Genomic DNA, 20,571 nt, shown 5'->3' on the forward strand with positions numbered 1-20,571 from the left:
ACTGTCCGAATCCAATGCGAACCTGCATGGGCCAGGTGGCTTTGATGGTGGCTGTGGCTACTGGCTTTACAGTGAGCAACAAAGAAGCTGAAGTAACTTGCTCATGGCCATATAGCTGGTTGGTGGAAGAGCGACAGGAGACCTGAGACAGGCACCTCACTGCCATGCTATCTGTACTGTTTCTCAGAGTATTACTATGAGCACCAATAACTGTAGCATACTGAGAGCTATCTACCAGGCATTGTGTTGAGTACTTTGCATATAGCATCTCAATTAACTTCCTCTCCATAATAGCCCTACAAGGTACATATGATCATCAGATTGTACACATGGGAAACTGAGGCTCAGAGAACTTATCTAAATGGCTACTGGGCTAGTAGGTATTGCTCCGAAGGCCATGATCTTCACAATTATGTGTTATTGACTCTCCATTTCTAGGTTCACAATCAAAGTTTCTTCTTTATTCCTTTGACGTCACTTTCTATCAGCCACCAGACCTCAAGCAGTTTCCAAAAGCACAGAGGAGAGATACACAGGTGTGAGGGCTCCGTGGGGCTCTCTCCCTTCTCTGAACTTCTGAATCAGTCCCACTCTCTTCACGGTTTGATTTCTTAGGCTATGAAATTCTCTCAAACAACATGTAATCTCTCATTGCAGGCTGTATGGCCAGTAGCCACGGCCACCATGCCCATGCAGGTTCGCATTTAATTTGGACAGATGGTAATGAAACAATGGAGCCAAGAACTGGTGGGCCATTAGCTTTAATTCTAGCTTGCACCTGTTGGGAAAGAAATACACACAGTGGGAAAATGGGAAAACATTTCCCTTTTCATTGAAGGGCTCCCAAAGCCACTGACTTATCCGAGTTTCCTAGAATCAAAGGTTTATACCTCACCAGTCTTATTCACCTCTGTTCCTCATCTCCTTCTCTCTGCACAAACTGGCTTCTTCTTCAGCATTCAGCCATCTTGGCTGCTTCTCCTCTCCTCCACATGGCCTTTCTCTGCTCTCTTCCAGCATGGGTTCCTCTGCCCCATTTTATAGTATAGAAATCAAAACCTTTAATCCAATATACAAACAAGGAAGTCTCTGATACAAAGTCACTTATCTGAGGCATAATGGAATTCTTCATGAGAGTGCACCATCCCCTATCATGCAACAGTCAAGGGTATGGGGAAAAGCTTAGTTTTGAAAAGATCTTAGTATTAAAATGGTGAGAAAGGCTTAGTCTGAAAACTAAGCCTTAGACCAAGGGTCCCCAAACTACTGCCCGCGGGCCACATGTGGCCCCCTGAGGCCATTTATCCGGCCCCCACTGCACTTCCAGAAGGGGCACCTCTTTCATTGGTGGTCGGTGAGAGGAGCACAAGATGTGGCGGCGCCGCAAAGCGTGGCGGTGGCACTTACGTACAGTACTACTTCCAGTGATGCGGGACGCATACGTCACGGCTCCAGAAGTGCATCATATCACTTTTTATGGCTAGCAGTGACAAATATGTTACCGGACATTGACCATCTCATTATCCAAAAGCAGGCCCATAGTTCCCATTGAAATACTGGTTAGTTTGTGTTGGAATCCATGGGAGTCCGAAAGACCAGAGTAACAGGCTTTATTGAAAGGAAGAAAGGAACCCTGCCGGGCACTTCTCCTGGGGGAGAAGAGCACCGGTTACAGACTAGGGGTGAGTTATGTAGTGTTTGGGAGAGCCTGAGGGGATACTGAGGCAAAAGTCCTGGTATGTCCGGAATGCTCCTCCTTGGGGGGCTTCGAGCATGTGGGTGTTGAATCAAAAGTCCTGGTGTGTCCGGAGCCCCTCCTTGGGGTGGCTTCTCTGCTTTTTGGAATTCCTCTGTCTCAGGGTCAATAGTCCAGTAAGGGTGAGGTCTGACAGATAAGCGGAACATCAAGAGGGCAGTTTGGAATTCACGTATCTATCATTTCTCGACTCTGTGGTTACATATAAAAGAAAGGCAGTTATTAATTTTATAATATATGGTGAGGGGTGATGAGGAGAAAGAAGAGAAAAAATTGGAAAATTATTGCTTCTTCTGGAGAGAACTCGAGAAGGGAACCTTGCCAAGCCAAGTCCCTCATCCAGTTAAGGAGGTCGTCAATTTCCATGCTGTAAGGTCTGAACCAGGTGATGTCTCTGAAAACCTGAGTGAGGAAGTAAAAAAAAATTTTACGGGGTAATAATTGTCAGTTGCTTGCTGCGAGTGCCGAGTGGACAGAGTGACATGGTGATGCATGGTCTCCTGGATGAGCCTCATGAGACATGCTGGTCTGATTCCTCTCGAATGAGAGGACATGTGGAGATTTTAAAATACAGGAAACCTGTTGGTGTAAGATTTTTAGAAGGACTGAATATGTGTGGTAAAGAGGAAGAGGGTTTGGAGAACATTCAGGAGGGAACTTCTCGGGCTGAGGGGCGGCTTCTTCCTGCTGTCATCCCTACCTATTTGATATTTCCCTCGTGAAGTTCTCCTTGGGGTACTGGGGAATAGGAGTGTAGGAGCATTTGATTGTAGGTAATCCTAGAGATTTCTCTCACCCCGGCCTGTAGAAACTTAATAAAGAAAGAGGCAAGTATTTGGAGATTAGCAATGCAGAGATAAGGAGGGTTGTATAGGGGTGTGTGTGTGAAAGTTCTTCCATGGTAAAGTTAGAGATATTTTTTCCTGGCAGACCTGGAGAGAGCAGTTAGCTTGAGTTAAAAGAAATGTTTCATGTCCATTTGTAGGCTCCAAGAAGACCCAGTGATCCTGTCCTTTTACTATGTGAAGGGAAATAGACTGAGAAGCGTTAAGAGGTGTTGCTATTTATTCTCCTAGTTCTTCAGGAATACAGGAGAGCTTTAGGGTTAGGGGACCTGTAGAGGTTGAAAGATAGAATTTAGGAGGTTTGCTGATATAGGGTTTCAGATATTTCTGTTTCACAAGAGTAGGTTTCAGGGTTGATGTGTAGGGTTAGGTAGATTTTTCCAGTTGTCTTATTGGCGAAGGTCTGCATGTGGTTCTGTAAGAAACTAGTGAACAAACGTAAGAGGCAGGGTCTAAAAGTTAGAAAAGTAAATAGGAGAGTGTGTGGACCAATGAAAGGCACTAGTAAGATGCCCAGTTTGTGTGAAACCACTGATTCCATGTTTATGAATTCGCTGGGCTTCAGAGAGAGAGAGAGAGAGAGAGTAAATAGGAATAAGACAGGGCAGTGTGGCTAGTCCCCTTGTCCCTAGATCTACTTTTGTAGAGATTTCTAAAGCAATAAGAAGAGAAATTACCTGTATAGCTTGTTTGGTCCTTACATTGATGGACAGTGTATTAGGAACTGGAAGAGGCTCATGGGGTGGGATTAGGTTGATATTTAGGGTGAGATAGATTAGGGTACAGGTTTTTGTCTAATTAGTATGGAGACGCAGATAGGTGTTGTTCCCACACGAGTAGAAAGTTCCTGATTTGGTGAGGCAGGCTGAGAGGTGAATAGAGAATAGAAGGACAAGGGGTCGGTTTTGTTTCTGTTTCTGAGCTCCAGATGGTCAGGGTGGAGGAAAGAGTCATCCTAATAAGTGGGGAGGGTAGAAGATTATTAGCTAGGGTGACTGATTAAACATTCTTTGAAAACCAGTTTTCTGACTGTACAAATTCTTTTTTTCTCGGTATTTAAAAAATTTTAACCTCTAGTGACAATCAAGTTGACTTTCTTTTTAACCTAGTTTCCCTTTTCCCAAAGCCTGACTAAAAGAGTCCTTAGTTTTTTCATATATTTGCCATACATAGACCAACCAGCTTCAGGTTTGTGATTGGAGTAAGGCATTCCGTTTTTCTATTTTAGCAGCAGTGGGAGTTGTCAGGATCATGGTGTGTGGACCTGTCCATGTGAAAGTCAGTCCTTGGGTGATGTAATGCTGGAAGTGCCTCTTGGACAGTGTTTGAACAGTTTGCTGAGTGACCTATAAAACCTGCAAGTATTTAGGGAAAGGGTGTTACATTTCTATACTTTGCAGTTAGAGTTTAAGTCCTAGTGACCACTGCTTCTTGCTGGAATTACCAGCAGGTCCCAGCCTATAATAGGCATGGGGCATTGAGATAAGAGGAACAAAGGAGATACTAAACATTAAATAAAGCAATAAAATCAGACTGTCAATACCCACAGTAGAGATCTTTGAGGGATAAATAGAACTTAAATATTCAGGCAAGGCATAGTAGATGGCCCTTGTGTTTACAAGAAATGAGATTAGCTTATCTGCTTTTGGAAGAAATACCTTAGGCTCGTGAATGAACGATGTCCTTGGGCCTTCAGTGGCAATTCCCAGCACGCTGGGCAAGGTCAGGTCACAGGTAGCTGGAGCAGGGCTAGAAGAGACTGAACCCTCCCTCCATGGAGCAAGGGGGCAGCTTACCTTCTCATGTCCCTCTTTCCACAGCACAGGTGTGTCACCGGTGGGGCCGGGAAGCCTGGCAGGCTTCAGTTCAATGACCTTTCTTTCCACTCTGGAGCAGGGCCTTGATAGAATGCTGTGAAACCTCTTAGGGCGCTGGAGCCAAAAGTTGGTATTTCCTGACTTCTTTTGGGCCTTATTTGCCTTTTCTGTTACTTCCTTGGTCATTATAGACCTTAAAAGCCATGCTCAGAAGATCTCACTGAGGGGCTTGACTAAGAGAGCAAAATTGGGAATTCAGTGTTGAAAGAAGCCTAATTAGACTGAGGAAAGAAAAGATTTGATCTGTTGTGGTAGGTGGTTGGAGACTGTGGAGGGTCTGAGTTTGATCTAGGGTGAGACTTCAGGTGGTGGGGATTAAAGTAATGCCTAGATAGTCTAGGGACTGAGAATAAAGATGAGCCTTAGCAGAGAAGACAGGATAACACTTCATAGCGAGGAAGTTAAGAAGGGTAGTGGTGAGTCTCCTTGAGGCAGGCAGGAAGAGGCTGCAGAGGAGTAGGTTATTTATATATTGTAAAAGAGTAGTACTAGTTTTGAGATTGCATGCTGCTAAATCCTGAGCTAGTGCCTGCCAAAACAGGTGTGGGCTGTTTCTGATCCCCTGGGGTAAGACAATCCAGGTAAACTGCTGGGCTGCATTAGTGTCCAGGTAAAGGCAAACAGAAAGTAAGAGTCAGGGTGTAGAGGAATGGTAAAGAAGGCATTCTTGAGGGCTAGAACCCTGAAGTGAGCGGTGTTTGAGAAAATGTGTGACAGTAACTTGTAGAGATTAGGGACCACTGGATGGAGGGGAATTGCTGCCTCATTGATTAGGTGTAAGGCTTGTATGAGGTGATAAGCTCCTGAAGGTTTTCGAACAGGAAAGATGGGGGTATTTCAGGGAGATTCCGTGGGGATGAGAAAACCTGGTTTATGAGGTGGGTAATTACTGGTTTAAGGCCTTAGAAACTGACACAGTTACACATTAAACAAAGACTTCACATATTATGAATTAAGAAATTTAAATGAGCGCGCTTTACTTGTTTCAATTCACTAGAAATATTTTCTGACAAACAAAGAGACAAGACGGATTACTTACATAGCTTAATATAATTCTGCTTTTTAAGTTTTTCGAGATGGCAGGGAGTTGCCAGCATAGAGGGGAGGAAGAGAGAAGGCAGACAGATGGACAGTGTGAGCAGCTGGATGGAAAGAAGGAGAGTCAGATTCTGCAGGAGGAGAGAAGGAGGTTAAAGTATTGGTGTGGCGCCACATGGTCAGAGGAGTCAAAAGGATTTAGAGCTCTGAGGAGAGAGGAGAGGGCAAGGAGGAAAGAGGCACAGTCACAGTTTGTAAGGAAGGAGGAGGGGTCGGAGAGGAGACAGACAGAACTGCAGTTTGTAAGGAGGGAAGAGAGGTCAGAGATGAGACAGGCACTGCAGCCAGAGCCACAGCTTGCTTCTTTGGAGGGGGGAGAGGACGGAGAACACAGTGGAGAAGGGAGAGGCCCCTGGCCAGCAGGGGAGGCCAGAAAGAGAGACTGGTGAAATGAGAAAACAGGATTTAGTGAAGGAAAGAGGCTTTCTGGAGGGAAGAGACTCCAGGAAAAAGATTTGCTGAGAGACTAGAGAGGGGTCCCGAGAGAGGGGTGCCCCGGGGGTCAGGCAGGAGAAGGAGAGAGTTTGGGAGTCCGCGGAGAAGGAAAGATTAGAAGCAGAGGTTTTAGGTGAGGTTTCTTTGGCCAAAACCGGCCTGCGTGTGGAACAGAAAGTACAGAAATTAAGGACAGGAGAGAAAGGAGAAGAAAGCCTGCACGTAAGGAATTTCTAATGCCCTCCCCGTCCGGTGGCAGAAATTGTCAAGATCTCTTAGGATATTATAATCGAATGTCCTGTTTTCAGGCCAATGGGAGTCATTGTTTAGTCTGTACTGAGGCCATGCCGTGTTAGAGAAGAAGATTAATTTCTTTGGTTTGAGGTCTGAGAGACCGAATTTGGCGAGGATTTTTATGAGACATCCTAGAGGGGTCTGGTCGGAAGGCTTAGACCCTGAAGAGCCCAGAGTGGAGACAGGTGAGCAAGAGGGGGCGTCCCCACCTTTTGTCACTGTCTCAAGAGGAGAGAATCTCCGTGTGGGGGAGTCGTCCCTGATAGAGGTCGTCACCACCTGTCAGGGAGCTCCGAGGACGAGAAGTCCGAGAGAGTGGAGAGGTTTGGCTAGGCGCCTAGTCTTCCGTGCAGTCCACTGAGACTGAAAGTCAAACCCCTCAAAACGTGAGGTGTGTCAGAGAAAACCGTCCGACCAGAAAGGGGTATTTTTAGAGAAATTTAGAGGCCAACCGGGGAAGGGGAAGGGAGAAACTCCTTACCTTCTGGTCCAGCAGGGGTTCAGGACAGGGTTAGACTGCCGGCCAATCAACCCACAATTACACGTCCAAACAGAATCAGGGAGTAAGCCCAGGATGAGCTGCCGCTGCCCATTGCTTCCCTGGTTGTAAGTTTGGACGGCAAAGAGGGATCGTCCAGGCAGTTAGTACCCCGTCCCGGGTTTCGGCACCAAATGTTGGAATCCATGGGAGTCCGAAAGACCAGAGTAACAGGCTTTATTGAAAGGAAGAAAGGAACCCTGCCGGGCACTTCTCCTGGGGGAGAAGAGCACCGGTTACAGACTAGGGGTGAGTTATGTAGTGTTTGGGAGAGCCTAAGGGGATACTGAGGCAAAAGTCCTGGTATGTCCGGAATGCTCCTCCTTGGGGGGCTTCGAGCATGTGGGTGTTGAATCAAAAGTCCTGGTGTGTCCGGAGCCCCTCCTTGGGGTGGCTTCTCAGCTTTTTGGAATTCCTCTGTCTCAGGGTCAATAGTCCAGTAAGGGTGAGGTCTGACAGATAAGCGGAACATCAAGAGGGCAGTTTGGAATTCACGTATCTATCAGTTTGTTGATTTAAATTTACTTGTTCTTTATTTTAAATATTGTATTTGTTCCTGTTTTGTTTTTTTTACTTTAAAATAAGATATGCACACTGCACATAGGGATTTGTTCATAGTTTTTTTTATAGTCCAGCCCTCTGACGGTCTGAGGGACAGTGAACTGGCCCCCTGTGTAAAAAGTTTGGGGACCCCTGCCTTAGACTATAGTAACTCTGCCTGCTTACAGCCTGTCCCCCACACTCAATGCAAACTATAAGTGAGCAAACATATATATCATATTTGCAAACTTATTTGACCCACACAAGGTTTCTTTCTTCTAAGGCAATTAAGTGTTGATATTGAGAAAGCAGGTAGTGAGATCCACATTGGTTAGAAGGGGAAAAAAAAGGTGAGTTAGTAGACAGGGGATTTTAACACCCAAATAGGGAAGCTTAGACCTGATGGGACATGCATTGAGGAGCCTCAAAAGATTTTTGAGCAGAGAAACAAGATACAAAAATTGTGTTTAAGAAAAAGTCAGCCACAGCTCATATGCACTCTGTATAATCTCTGCAAAGAAAGGAAAGACAGGACAACTAAACCCAATTAACCTTGTTTATGAAGGCTTTGATCTTCAGGGCAATTTACTTTGCCCATCTAATCTAACTACCAACCATCTGAATGGTCCAATACCCCTTATTTTTCTCTGTGGATCGGGTTTGTCTCTCTCTGTGTGTATGTGTGTGTGTGTGTGTGTGGTGTCTCTGTGTCCTAAGAGTCTAGGAGAATTGGGAAAGACTTTCTCTTTACATCTGTTATAAAGTACTACACCCAGATTCTGAAAGGCACTGTACCTCATTTCATTGAGTTCACATAGAGACACCCAGTCCAGATGAATTTTGAAGAGTTTTATTAGAGGAGCAGAGTTATTAAATATGCCAGCCACATATGGCTGACACGGGGCATCAGGCACAAATCGTACAGTCCCAAAAATAGTTCAGGAGCTGCTTATATACCCTTGATCACACACGGGCTGGGGGAGCATGACATCATGGTATAGGTGTTGGAATCCATGGGAGTCCAAAAAGACCAGAGTAACAGGCTTTATTGAAAGGAAGAAAGGAACCCTGCCGGGCACTTCTCCTGGGGGGGGGGGGAGCACCAGTACAAGCTGGGGGGACGAATTTTATAGGGTAAAGGGAGAGTCTCCAGCAAGTGAGTGTTGAATCAAAAGTCCTGGTATGTCCGGAATGCTCCTCCTTGAGGCGGCTTGCCAGCTTCTTGGAATTCTTCTGTCTCAAGGGTGATAGTCCAGTGAGTAAGGGTGAGGTCTGACAGATAAGTGGAACATAAAAGGGCAGTTTTAGGCTGGCAACATTTGTTTAGGGGATACACAGAAACATTAAGACTTTCAAGGTAACACAATCAAAGATGTTTACAAATCTTTCAGGGTTCATCTTCCCTCACTAGCCTAGAGGTATTTTGCTCTAAAGATTCCAGGAAGGGGGAGGAACTACAGTCAATGCAAGGTGGTATGTAAATTCTGCCTCCTATTGAAAGAGAAGAAGTTTCTAGGTTAACCTTTATTTTAGATTTAAAACTGAATGACCCATTGTTCTTGCAAGCCAGAAACTTCTACATTCTTCTCCCTCCCCTCCCTAAAGGAGGGACAGGGCAGGAAACCCTGATAGGAAAGCCTGACCTTTCCTCCTAGAATATAATATTAATTTTCAGCTTTTTGGCACCTTACAACACATCAATCTATCGATCTTTCTATTCTAAAGCTTGGAGAAAAACCTTAGGCAGACTGCAGAGCCCTTAACTCAGTCACAGCGTCCTTCGTGATCTGGTGCTCCCTGCCTCATTTCTCGGGCCGTCAGCTTCTACCTCTCTGTGCTGTGCCTCCATCCAAATGGAGAAAAGGGGGAGTTAGACTGGAAGGGGCCTGGGAAGTTTCCTGGAATAGTTCTTGCGCCTTCTAGTCTAACTCTTCCTCTTTCTTTAATCTTGGCTGAGATGCGTCCTTCCAAAAAAGCCTCCTTCAGTGGCTCCCCACTGCAGCCTGCTGTCTCCCAGTCATTTCTGCTGGCTCTGCGATGGGCTGATAACTCACTCGTCCCCCTGGACTCTGAGCTTCTAATGGGAAAGGCCCATGTCTCATCTGTCCCACACCTAACACACAACAGCTGTGCAGAAAATGCTTGCACATGAATAATGAAGGAACATTGCCATGGGCCAGCTGTCCCCATCTGTTGCACCAACTGACTAGTTGGTAGCTCTTGGCTCCTTGAATCTCCTTCTTGTCATCCCAACAGGAAAACCTTTGCTGATCAGAAGCAGAGGAACTCTTTCCTTCCCAGGAAGGCTTTCTTCTGGGTTCCCGACCTCATGCCTTCCTAGGTCCTGGGTCTCTCAACGAGCACCGTCTTCCCGGCACCATGAGCAGTGCTCACAGGCTTTTTCCCTTGGGCCAGTAAATAAAAAAGCACTGCCTCCATTGGCCATGTGACTTTCTGAAGCTACTGGCCTATTTTGACAAAGGCCTCCTTGACCAAACCTGAGTTAGCCTCCTCTGAGCCCTCTCTGGACTAAGCCTTTACCTTGGGGCCTGTCCTCGACCTACTTTCTCTAGTGGGAACAAGAATCTGGCCGAGTCATCTTAGCAAAAATCTCCCCACTCTTGGAATCTGATCAAATTTCTTATTCCCCACTTATCATTCTGGGCTGCCTTTAGCAAGAGTTGTGTGGCATCAGTTTAGCCAGCATCCCCTCATCCTTGATATCTCCTCTTAGAAATCTTCCGTTCACTAACCTCCACTTCCACTGTAAAGCCAGCAGGCAGGGCCGGGGCCACTATCACAGCAGCCCAGCCCATGCAGGTTCGCATTGGATTCGGACAGTCGGTAAAGAAACAGCGGAGCCAAAAACTGATGGGCCATAGCCTTTAATCCTACCTTGCACCCGGCGGGCAAGTAAAAATACACACTGGGCTCCAAAACCCAGTCACACTCAGTGCTCACAAAGCCACTGACTTATCCGAGTTTCCTAGAATCAAAGGTTTCTAGCTCACCAGCCTTCTTCTCCTCAGTTCCCCATCTGCATCCTTATCCCAGATACAAACTCTACACAAACTGGCATCTCACTCAGCACTCCGCCATCTTGGCTGCTTCTCCTGGCCTCCTCCACGTGGCCTCCTTTAGCTGCTGGCTCTACTCTCTCCGCTCTCTCATGCTAACCTCAGGAGCCAAGAGCCCCAGCTCCTGTTCTACCCCTATTTTATAGTGTAGATTCAAAACCCTTAATCCAATATACAAAATAGGGAAGTCTCTAATACAAAGTCACTTTCTGAGGCATGATTGGATTGTACCACCCCACATCAAAAAGGGTAGGAAAGGCTTAATCCCAAAACCAAGCCCCAGGCTACAAGGATTCTACCTGCCTTTAGCCCGCCCCCAACACATTAATATCACCTGGGCAACGGCCTCCACGTGGGCAGTGGGCGCCATCTTTAACAAAGTGAGCATAATACATTTTATCCGCCCAACATCCACCCTGTTCCTTAGCTATAATCCCTGATTGCCCTTTTTGCATTGGGTGTTCAGCACAATCTCTCTCCCCTACTGCAAACCCCCATTGCCTGGTCCCTCTTAGTCTTCCTTACCATCTTTTCCAAGTGTCGTGAATTATTTTTCTTCAACAGCAACCTACACCTCCAACCTGTGCACTTGTCTTCTTAATAGGAGGAACTCAAGGGGTAAAATTTTAGCTTGATTAATGGTGGCTTTGGTTATGGTTAGTGGGCATAATGGTAATATAGAGCAGTGGTCCCCAAACTTTTTTGGGCCATGGATTGGTTTAATGTCAGAAAATATTTTCACGGAGCAGCCATTAGGGTGGGATGGATAAACGTATCATGTGACCCAGACAAGAGTCAAGAGTGAGTCTTAGATGGATGTAACAGAGGGAATCTGATCATTTTTTAAAAATAAAACATCATTCAGACTTAAATATAAAGAAAATGGAAATAATGTAAGTTATTTATTCTTTCTCTGCGACCTGGTACCAAATGGCCCACGGACTGGTACCGGTCCGCAGCCCGGGAGGTTAGGGACCACTGATACAGAGGGTTGGAAGCTTTGTTCAAAGAGTGGGATACTTGAGAAGGCCTGCATGACTTAACAAGATCTGCAAGTAGTCTACCTTTGTGCCCCAGGGTCTGTAAACAAAGTCTTTGTGCTCCGAGGTTGGAGAGCCTGCTGACTATGATCCAATTAACTTTGACTATGACTTGATTAACTCTCCCTTGGAATTCTAAGACCCTTACCTCCCCTTTTTTCCTCTTTGTAAAAAAATTAGCTCAGGATAGGGGGTTGACATGACTTTGAATACATAACCCCATCTCTTCAGATTGCCAGCCATCTGAATAAAGTGCCCATAAAGATGCAATTCCTGTTTCAACTTAGTATTTGGATGAAACAGTGACAGGCAGCATGAATGCCAGTATTTCCAGTTTTATTCTGAGGTGCCAATGGATGTGTCCGTACCATGACCTATGTGAAGCCAGTATTCACGGCCATCATCACAGCCAACTGGCCCATGCAGGTTCACATTGAATTCGTACAGTTGCTAAAGAAACAATGGAGCCAAAAACTGATGGGACATCATCTTTAATCCTAGCTTGCACCTGGCAGGCAAGTCAAACACACACTGGGCTCCAAAACCCACTCATTCAGTGCTCATAAAGCTACTGACTTATCTGAGTTTCCTAGAATCAAAGGTTTCTAGCTAACCAGACTTATTCACCTCTGTTCCCCATCTCCTTCCTTCTCCCTGCACAAACTCTGCACAAACTGGCTTCTCACTTAGCACTCCACCATCTTGGCTGCTTCTCCTGGCCTCCTCCACGTGGCCTCTCACTGCTCTCTGCTCTGCTCTTTCCTCTAATACTAATCTCAGGAACCAAGAGAGGAAGCTCCCGTTCTGCCCCCATTTTATAGTGTAGAAATCAAAACCTTTAATCCAATATACAAAATAGGGAAGTCTCTAATACAAAGTCACTTATCTGAGGCATGATGGGATTGTAGCAGCCCACATCAAAAAGGGTGGGAAAGGCTTAGTCCTAAAACCAAGCCCCAGGCTACAAGGATGCTGTCTGCCTACAGCCCGCCCCCAACACACATTAATATCACCTGGGCGACAGACTTCCATGTGAGCAGCGCCATCTTTAACAAAGTGAGCATAATATATTTTATCTGTCCAGCAATCCACCCCTATGCTCACTTTACTACCCACAATTTCACCACCGGCATCCCTGTGTAAGGAAATTAGGCATATTACACAAATTACAACAGCACAAATCATACAGTTTCAACAATCACAAAGGTATACTTCACCAGTCTCTTAGCACTTTGCCCAAAGCGCAAAATGTCCTCGGCCTTCTTTCTAGCCATGGGAATAGCTTCCCAGGGCAGGGGAGTGCTTCCAGCAAAGCCACCCCCCACCCCCATCAGGGTATTTCACATTGTCCAAAATCCATAAGTCCATCCAACAGAGGAGCCAGTGCCCACTCCGGTCATGGTCCAGAAAATCAGTCCATGCACATGGGGCATCAGCCACCCCCCTCATTCCTGCCATCCTGGCAGGTCTTACACTGTCCCAAGGAGGAGCATATGGCAATGGCAGTCAGTGTTTCCACCTCTGCTCCGGAGAGCTTAATGGCGTTCAGCCCTATGTCCCAAAATCGCAGACCTACCAGGGCCTTTGTAGGTGCTGCTTCCAGCTGGGCTCTCATCTTATGGAGACTGCTGATTGTAACTCCAGCCTGATTCTTCTCATCCTCCAAAGAGGAACAGAAAACATCATCTTCTGCTACTGGGCTCAAGTCCGGGCTGCTGCTGCCTTCTGCTCCTCCACAGACCTTTCAGCTCCAGCTTCGGCCTCAGCCCCAGCCTCCAGCCGCTGCTGGCTCTCCACAATGTCCAGTGCAATCTGCAACTCATGAACCTGTGAATCCTCCTCCAGCAGCTGCTCCATTTCCAGGCGAATCTCACAAACCTGGTCAGCCTCCTCCTCCAGCACTTCCTCCAGCTCTAGGGTCAGCATCTGTTTCTCCCACGTTTGCTCCAGCTCCTTCCACTGCTCGGTTTGCAGGTCCCAGGCAGCCTCTTCCACAGAGCTCTTAGTTTCCTCACACATGGCTGTAAAAGTCAGCCAGCCTATGGTCCCCAAAAGGACAGCCATTGGGAAACATAACAGAAGCCAGTCCTCTACTCCACCGCTCAAAGGTGGTGGTGGCTCCTTGCTGATCTGTATCAAATCCTGCCACAGGCTACGCCAAATGTAAGGCCAGTGGCCGCGTCCACCATCACAGCTGCCTGGCACAACCAGGTTTGCATGGGATTCGGACAGTTGGTAAAGAAACAATGGAGCCAAAACCTGGTGGGCCATCATCTTTAGTACTAGTCTGCACCCAGTGGGCAAGTGTTGGTCAAATAAGTTTGTAAATATGATATATATGTTTGCTCGCTTGTGACTTATATTGGGTGTGGGGGACAGGCTATAAGCAGGCCAGGTTGTTGTAGCCTAAGGTTTGGTTTTGGGACTAAGCTTTTCCCACACCCTTGACTGATTGTATGATCTGGGTGGTGCACTCTCATGAGGAATCCAATTATGCCTTGGATAAGTGACTTTGTATCAGAGACTTCCTTGTTTGTATATTGGATTAAGGGATTTTGGTTTTCTACACTATAAAGTGGGACAGACCGGGAGCTTGGACACACAGTTCCTGCTATCACAATTGCAGGGGCTTCCCTGATCCCTTGCCCTTCATGGGAAGAGCTGGTTTTCTGCTTTTCCCTTGTCTTCTTTTGTGGTTTGCCTGTCTTGGTGAGACACCAATAAATAGGATGTCCCCCCGTCCTCTGACTCCGCCATTTCTTTATCGTCTGCCCGAATCCAATGGGAACCTGCATGTGAATGGCCACGATGGCAGCTCCTGGCCTTATAACTGGTGTAGTTTCCAGCAGGATTCAGAGATTGGTATGGAGCCACCACCCTTGATGGGTGGGATAGAGTACTGGTTGCTGCTCTGGCTCCCCATGGCTGTCCTTTTAGGGGCCATGGGCTACATGTTTTTTACTCAAGAGGAAACTGCCCGAGGTCAAAAGCTTCAGTATGAATTGCAAATAGAACGGCAGAAAAGGCTGGAATTGGAGCGAGCACTGGAGAAGGAATTATGGGTTCGCGAGTTGCAGTTTACCCTGGAAACTGAACGTCTTCACCGGCAGTTGTTGGAGAAACAACTGCGGATTCAAGAGCTCGAGTCTCAGCTTCCGGCCAAAAGCCAGCAGACACAGGAGCCTAAACAGTCACCAAAGGAGCAGCAGCATCCGTGCCGGTGGATTGGCTTTGAGTCAGCGGGAGCAAGCGCTTGCGACTCCTCTTCTGAGGATGAGAAGGCTCAGGCTGAAGCTGCCATATGCACACTGAGAGCCCGACCAGTTGTCGCCAAGAAGGTAAAAACCCAGCAACAAAAAGTCCCTCAGGGGCAGCCACAGCCTCCTGCTCAGGTAATGGAACACTCTGTGGTCCGGCCCTATACCCAGGCAGAGCTGATGGAGTTGGGGGCACAATTTAGGCAGAAACCTACTGAATCCCTGGTAACCTGGTTACTACGATTATGGGATATAGGGGTGGATGGCATCATGCTCTCTGGAACAGAGATGGAGAAATTGGCCACCATTACCACACACTCTTCCTTGAGGCAGCGTCTTCAGAACTGCCATGGCAACCCAGGAGACCATACCCTATTAGAATGGGTGATGGCCGCCATTCGTATGGTCTGGCAGAATGCTGGAGAATTGCCGGGGGCAATGAGTCAGTGGCAGTGCTACAGTAAGTTAGTAAAGGTCCTTCAGGAACTAGGTATGAAGAATGCTGTTTTCAACCCTGGGTCTCGTGGGCCAGACGAGGAAGTGTTTACGGCAAAAATGAGGGAATTTGTCCTTGCTAGCGCCCCGTCAGCCCTTTTTGGGTCACTTGTGGCTATATTGGGCCCCTATGTGGGGCAGCCCATCAATGCAGTTACACAGATGGTAGCAGATTTGGGAGAGCTGGAGGCCGCTCGGGATCATAAAGCAGTGAGGGCTGCTGCCTATGTTTCCCCCCCAACTAACAAGGGAAACGGGCCTGTAAAGGTTACCCGAACGCAGATGTGGGTAGACTTGATTGCGGCTGGAGCAGATAAGGGGAAATTGGATGGCCAGTCTAATAAAATTCTTTTGGAGCTTTGGCGGCAGCTTAAACCAGAACAGAAGTTCCAGCCACTGAGACGAAAGACCCCAGCAGCTACCAATAAAACGTTTGGTGCGCGTACAGCTCGGTTACAAGATTATATGATAGAGACGGCCGAGGGAGAGGAGAACTCCCAAGACCCATTGTACCAGTTTGAATAGGAAAAAGGCCGAGGGACCCGTCTAACGGGGATGGGCAGGGACCGGAGGCCACATGTGGAACTGGCTATCCACTGGTCCCCTTCCAATGTACAACGGGTGTTGGCCTTGGTGGATACAGGTGCAGAATGTTCCCTTCTCTATGGAAACCCAGAGCGGTTTGCTGGGACCCCAGTGGCCATTGACGGTTATGGGGGCCAAACTGTTCAAGTGAAGCCAATAACTATTCCATTGGGGATAGGGAGACTGCCTCCTAAGCCCTATAAGGTGTATGTATCTCCTATTCCTGAATATATTTTGGAGGTAGATGTCTTGCAAGGACTGTGGTTGGAAACTACAGCTGGGGTGTTCCGGCTGCGGATCAGGGTTGTGAAGGCAGTATTGCGGGGACACGCATCACATTCCCCTTTGCAATTACCCATCCCTCGGTGTGTGACTAACACCAAGCAGTACCGCCTGCCAGGTGGTTATGAAGAAGTCACAGGGACAATCCTCGAACTAGAAAAGGTGGGGATCATCCGGCCAGCACACAGTCCTTACAACTCCCCAGTATGGCCTGTGCGCAAAGCAGATGGAACCTGGAGAATGACAGTAGATTACAGGGAACTTAATAAAGTTGTTCCCCCTTTGCACGCTGCTGTTCCCTCGATAGCTAACATGATGGATCGGCTAAGCCATGAGTTGGGGACATACCACTTTGTGGCAGACTTGGCCAATGCTTTTTTCTCTATTGATATAGCTGCAGAGAGTCAAGACCAATTTGCCTTCAGTTGGGAAGGGAGACAATGGACCTTTACAGTGTTACCCCAGGGCTATTTGCATAGCCCCACCTTGTGCCATGGGCTGGTGGCTGCTGACCTGGCTAAATGGAAACAGCCAGAGGTAGTCCGCATGTACCATTATATTGATGATATTATGCTAACTAGTGATTCTCTTTCAGAATTGGAGCAAGCAGTCCCTACCCTGCTATCCCATTTGAAAGCATGTGGCTGGGCAGTTAACGAGAACAAATTACAAGGACCTGGGTTATCTGTTAAATTCTTGGGAGTTGTCTGGTCGAGTAAGACAAAAGTTATCCCTGATGCAGTTATAGATAAGATTCAAGCATACCCCGTGCCCACTACGGTAAAACAGTTACAGGAATTCTTAGGTTTGTTGGGGTATTGGCGAGTATTTATACCGCATTTGGCTCAGTTACTACGTCCCTTGTACAACCTTATTCGAAAGGGGGTTCGCTGGGATTGGACTGAGCAGGCGCAAGGTTCATTTGCAGCTGCTAAGAGAGCTGTCAAGGTGGCACAGGCCTTGAATGTGTTTGATCCTGCCAGGCCCTGTGAGCTGGATGTTCATGTAACCTCAGAGGGGTTTGGATGGGGCTTGTGGCAGCGGACAGAGCACCTACGGCAACCTATTGGGTTTTGGTCCCAATTGTGGAAAGGTGCTGAAGTTCGTTACTCATTAGTAGAGAAGCAGCTGGCAGCTGTGTATGCTGCCCTCCTGGCAACTGAGAGTATTACAACCACAACACCAGTTACAGTCAAAACAACATACCCTATAGCTGGATGGGTGAGAGATTGGGCAACTAAACCACGTAGTGGTATGGCCCAAATGTCTACCCTGGCCAAGTGGGGTGCCTATCTGCAACAACGCTGTGCTCTTAGCACCAGCCCATTGAGGGCAGAACTGCAGGAAGTCTTGGGTCCAGTCACCTATGCGACCTTAGAATCAGGTGCAACTGGGGCTCAGGAGGCAGAACCTGAGGTCAGTCCCTACCAGGAGGGGCGGGTGCCCATCCCCGAAGATGTCTGGTATACTGATGATTCCAGCAGGGGCCAACCTGCCAAATGGACGGCTATCGCCTTCCATCCGGCCACTGAGACTATTTGGATGGACACGGGTACAGGCCAAAGCAGCCAATGGGCAGAATTAAGAGCTGTTTGGCTAGTTGCCCATAATGAACCTTCACCTCTGGTGATCTGTACTGACAGTTGGGCTGTCTATCGTGGACTGACCCTTTGGATTGCTACTTGGCACATTAACCAGTGGATGGTAATGCACCGTCCACTATGGGGTCAGGCCATGTGGCAGGACTTATGGGAAATAGGACACCAGAAGCAGGTGACAGTATATCATGTCATGGGGCATGCCCCTCTAGCCCATCCTGGGATTGAGGAGGCAGATACATTGGCAAGGGTGCGATGGTTGGAGACTGCACCTACAGGTGATGTGGCGCAGTGGCTCCACCGGCGCCTGCTCCATGTGGGACAGAAAACTATGTGGGCTACGGTTAAGGCTTGGAACTTGCCTGTGTCCTATGCAGAGGTACTTGCAGCCTGTGAGCAATGTGCAGTATGTTCCAAGGAACACCCTCGGAGACCACTGGTGTCACCTGGACAGATCCAGAGGGGTCATGTCCCACTGACATGATGGCAGATAGACATTATTGGACCCTTACCAAAGTCAGAAGGGTTCAAGTATGCAGTCACTTGTGCAGATACTGCCACTGGGCTGCTTGCTGCTTACCCCGCTCGTAACCCTGACCAGAGGGCAGTCATACAGGCTCTGGACCGCCTGAGTGCTGCATACGGGCAACCGCTGGTCCTTGAAAGTGACAATGGTACCCACTTCACTGGTTCAACGGTGAGGCAATGGGCTCAAAAGCTGGGGGTGGACTGGAAGTACCATGTTCCCTACCACCCCCAGGCTGCTGGTATCATTGAGCGTTATAATGGACTCTTAAAGCAGGGACTGCGACAGGAGGGGGGCACCGGCTCTCTTACTGGATGGACACGCCGCTTATGGACAGTACTTCGGATTTTGAATGAGCGACCTCGATGGGGAAGCCCAGCTCCAGTAGAGGCCCTCCTGCATCGGACAGCTGCCCCTATTCAGTTGCAGATACGCACCAAGGACATTTTACTCAAGCCAGGTTTCGGACAGCAGGGCAACATGCTCTTGCCTGCTCCAACAGCCCTTCTTAAAGGACAACGGCTTCAATGGACTTGGCCCTGGACTGTACAGGCCCCCCATCTGAGATGGGTGGCCTTGTTTGCACCATGGGGAAAGGGGTTAGAGGTGGACCTCCAGTTAACTCCTTGGGCAACCAGCACCTGGCCACCTAAGGTAGAAGTGTATTATCCCTTGAGTGCTCAAGGGGACAGCATTTTGAAGGGCACCTTTGTAATTTCTTTATGGCCAATAATGAGTTCCCCTATTTTACTACACATAGAACCAGCAGATGCTGGTGTATTGGCCAATAAGGTTTGGTATGCCCGCTCAGGGCGGCCTCTGGTGCCAGCTATGGTGCTGTCTGCAGACAAAACTCTGGCCTGTATTCTGCCAGAGGGAAAAGATTTGCCTCTCTTGGTGCCACTGACAGCTCTCTCATTTCGCCCATAGTTTTTGATCTGTTAATCCTATTGCTGTAGTTGGTACTATTTCTGTTTATGCAATGTATCCTACTCCTTGCACAGTGACCATCATGGAAGATGCCTGTGGTTTAGATTGTAAAGCGAGCAAAAGGGGTGGAATGTTGGTCAAATAAGTTTGTAAATATGATATATATGTTTGCTCGCTTGTGACTTATATTGGGTGTGGGGGACAGGCTATAAGCAGGCCAGGTCGTTGTAGCCTAAGGTTTGGTTTTGGGACTAAGCTTTTCCCCACACCCTTGACTGATTGTATGATCTGGGTGGTGCACTCTCATGAGGAATCCAATTATGCCTTGGATAAGTGACTTTGTATCAGAGACTTCCTTGTTTGTATATTGGATTAAGGGATTTTGGTTTTCTACACTATAAAGTGGGACAGACCGGGAGCTTGGACACACAGTTCCTGCTATCACAATTGCAGGGGCTTCCCTGATCCCTTGCCCTTCATGGGAAGAGCTGGTTTTCTGCTTTTCCCTTGTCTTCTTTTGTGGTTTGCCTGTCTTGGTGAGACACCAATAAATAGGATGGCCCCCCGTCCTCTGACTCTGCCATTTCTTTATCGTCTGCCTGAATCCAATGGGAACCTGCATGTGAATGGCCACGATGGCGGCTCCTGGCCCTACAGCAAGTAAAAACACACACTAGGCTCCAAAACCCGCTCACATTCAGTGCTCACAAAGCTACTGACTTATCCAAGTTTCCTAGAATCAAAGGTTTCTAGCTCACCAGACTTATTCACCTCTGTTCCCCATCTCCTTCCTTCTCCCTGTACAAACTCTGCACTAACTGGCTTCTCACTTAGCACTCCACCATCTTGGCTGCTTCTCATAGCCTCTTCCATGTGGCCTCTCTCTGCTCTCCTCTCTCCTCTAATATTACTCTCAGGAACCAAGAGAGCAAGCTGCCATTTTGCCCCCATTTTATAGTGTAGAAATCAAAACCTTTAATCCAATATACAAAATAGGGAAGTCTCTAATACAAAGTCACTTATCTGAGGCATGATGGGATTGTACCAGCCCACATCAAAAAGGGTGGGAAAGGCTTAGTCCTAAAACCACGCTCCAGGCTACAAGGATCCTGCCTGCTCACAGCCCGCCCACAACACACATTAATATCACGTAGGTGATGGGCTTTTACATGGGTAGTGCCATCTTTAACAAAGTGGGCCTAATATTATATATTTTATCTACCCAACATCCTACAACTCACACTTCCTCTTAGTAGCACTTCCAACTTCATTCTCTCTTGATTAATTACTTCCTTTCTTTAATTTTCATTATTACTCAGGATGTGATTTTTCTCCCCTATTGAAATGCAGGAGGTCCAGACAGGGAGAATGGATCTGATGTTGCTGCAGGATCCCAAA

Source organism: Saccopteryx leptura, chromosome 7 (assembly GCF_036850995.1).
Source record: "Saccopteryx leptura isolate mSacLep1 chromosome 7, mSacLep1_pri_phased_curated, whole genome shotgun sequence".
In the NCBI taxonomy this organism is placed as follows: Eukaryota; Metazoa; Chordata; class Mammalia; order Chiroptera; family Emballonuridae; genus Saccopteryx; species Saccopteryx leptura.